The 3,104-nt window shown below is 44.4% G+C and overlaps 1 pseudogene; it reads left to right on the forward strand.

Annotated features, from left to right (window-relative positions):
• The first annotated feature begins 1,233 nt into the window (after positions 1-1,233).
• Positions 1,234-1,752, forward strand: LOC101136102 (small ribosomal subunit protein mS25-like; annotated as a pseudogene).
• Positions 1,753-3,104: the final 1,352 nt, after the last annotated feature.

Here is a 3,104-nt window from a genome sequence, read left to right on the forward strand (position 1 = left end):
TAGAAACTGTCCTTTGGCCCTAGTTATGGATGCTTCAGCCCTGCTCAGGGTCAATATGCTTCCTCACAGTGGGAGATGGAGAGAAGTAGTCCTGCCCCCCTGCCCCACCACTTTTTTTTTTTTTTTTTTTGAGACAGGTCTCACTCTGTCACTCAGGCTAGAGTGCAGTGGCATAATCACCATTCACTACAGCCTCAACTGTCCAGGCTCAAGTGATCCTCCCACCTCAGCCTCCCAAGTAGCTGAGACTACAGCGTGTGCCACTACTACTGGCTAATTTTCTATTTTTATTTTTTTATTATACTTTAAGTTCTAGGGTACATGTGCACAACGTGCAGGTTTGTTACATATGTATACATGTGCCATGTTGGTGTGCTGCACCCATTTACTTGTCATTTACATTAGGTATATCTCCTAATGCTATCCCTCCCCCCTCCCCCCACCCCACTTCGGGCCCTGATGTGTGATGTTCCCCACCCTGTGTCCAGATGTTCTCATTATTCAATTCTCACCTATGAGTGAGAACATGCGGTGTTTGGTTTTCTGTCCTTGCGATAGTTTGCTCAGAATGATGGTTTCCAGCTTCATCCATGTCCCTGTAAAGGACATGAAATCATCTTTTTTATGGCTGCATAATATTCCATGGTGTATATGTGCCTCATTTTCTTAATCCAGTCTATCATTGTTGGACATTTGGGTTGGTTCCAAGTCTTTGCTATTGTGAATAGTGACTCCTGGCTAATTTAAAAAATTTTCTTTAGAATGGAGATGGTGGAGGTGGTCTCACTATGTTGCCCAGGCTGGTCTTGAACTCCTGGGCTCAACCAATCCTCCAACCTCAGCCTCCCAAAGTGCTGCATTACAAGCGTGAGCCACCACACCCGGCCATCCTTCTATTCTTCTCATTTCTCCCTACCCCAAATCAACATGGATAGGTCTCCATTTGTTCTAAGAAGTGCTGTGCTGTTGTAATTAGCTTAATTAATCAAATGTATCTTTGATGAGCCATTTATTAATTCATTTTTTTTCTTCTAGACAGCAAAGGACTGAATTTTGTTAAAACCCACCCTTGCTCAGAGGGCATTTATAAAGAAAACAACCTCCACAATGAAACAAAAATTCACGGGAGATGCGGTTTGAGGTCCGCTCCAGGCCGTGGTGGGTGCTCTTTGGCTTCTCTCCTCTGCCGGGCCTGTGGCCACATGTCCCCCGCCCACCACCGCCACTGCCCCCATGCCCATGAAGGGCCGCTCCCCCATCGCCACACCCTGCAGTACCTGAGCCAGGGGGGGAGGTGTTCAAAGACTTGGTGAAGGTCATGACAGTGAATTACAAAACACATGGGGAGCTGGGTGAGGGCACCAGGAAATTTGCGTTTTCAACATATCTTAGATCCAATACAAAATCCCATGAGTGCAGATCATGATGTTTAAGGACAGGATGCCATCATCCTTCCTGTCTCCACACCCACCAATACTTAGATTCTGGACAGCAAGTCCTGTTGGATGTGGAGACCAAGAATAACAAGGAGGTCATTGAGTCCATCGAAAAATGTTGGGGAAGAATGAGGAAACCCCCAAGAAAGAGGAGAAGGAGAAAAAGCAGCTGTCTCACCCAGCCCCCTTTGGCAATGGAAAGTACTGCCTGAAGGATTGTACCTGCAAAGTGGAAGGACAGGTGCCCTGCCTGGGCCTGATACCCAAGGAGATGGGGAAGTGCAGAGCCACTGTGAAAGTCAGTACCCAAGACTAGCACCCAAGGTCATTGTGGGCTGGGGCAATTGTCACTGACCAATATGGAGACTGGTATGGGGTTACCCTGGCCCCAGTAAGCCCTCGGTTCTGTCCTTGAAAACTCTGGAAATCCTTTTGCAATAAAAGGCTCCCATTTACACACCTGTGTAAAAGGGCTTGGGGAGAGGAACATCTGCAGCCGAGCTGCTAAATGAATATCCTTGCTGTTTGGGTAAATAAAAGGCTTCCCAATCAGTGCAACAAAACAGCAACAACAGCAACAACAACAACCACAACAATTCACAACATCCCAGGTTTTAGGCAGCAGAATCATCTGGTGGGACTCAGTCTTGATACTTTCCTGTATGTGTCTGCTTGGATTTTTCTCATTTTGGTTACAGTTGCCATCACTTCTATTACCATCCCCCTGTGCTTGTACAATCCCTTGCCCTTAGTGAGAAGGCCAACTTCTTAAAATACTTTTTTTTTTCTCTTAAATACTAAAGTAGAGTCAAGGGGATATAAACAGATTACAAGAAACACAAAAATCCTGCTTACCAAGCGCTGTCTGTTCTGCTATCACTATTATTGAAATCTTAAGAAACTTTGAGTTTTCAGTAATCATGTACAAATAAACAATCATTTCAGTAGTAAAAGGTAGGAATAGGGGCTGAAAGTATTCAGATTCAAAATAACAAAGTTATTTTAAGAAGCAACACTAATGATCTTTGGCTGGAATTTCAGGTAGACTGCCAGGGAAGTTTTGGCTGGCAGGCCTGATGCCCTTCAAATCACACCACATTACAGCCTTCACCTGTGGGTGAAGTTGATCCTGCAGGGCACCTTTGGCAGACAGAAGAGAAGCAGTGACTGGATCTTGTTCTCTGTCTGGGGAGACTCAGGCAGGAGTGCCACCCACAGGAAGTTGAGCTAAATGCATTACTCAGAGAAAGATAAAGCAATATAAACAGAAAAAAATACATCCTCAAGCCAGAAGCAACAGTCAACAACATAGCTAAGAAAGTAGGGTAGAATATGGGGCAGAATAGCAATGTTAGACTGTAAATGGAAGAATGACAAATTTCACCAGTAACACAAATGTCAGAAGCTGGTTGGGATGAAGCATATAGATCAGGTCAATTGGTTCTGGACCAGACTCCTGAACAGTGATTGGAAGCTGGCAGTTCTCTGATGTCTTGGGTGCAGACCTCATGGATTGAAGAGACCAACATTACTTAGAAAAAAAAGCAGAAAACCTGGTCTTTGTTTTATGCAGTTTATTTCTCACAGTTAACTTTACTGTTTAACTATGACTTGTAGAAAGCTGTAATGTATTATCACTGTTCTTCAGTACAGAAAGTAAGACAAACA

The sequence above is a fragment of the Gorilla gorilla genome, chromosome 3 (assembly GCF_029281585.2).
Source record: "Gorilla gorilla gorilla isolate KB3781 chromosome 3, NHGRI_mGorGor1-v2.1_pri, whole genome shotgun sequence".
Taxonomy (NCBI): domain Eukaryota; kingdom Metazoa; phylum Chordata; class Mammalia; order Primates; family Hominidae; genus Gorilla; species Gorilla gorilla.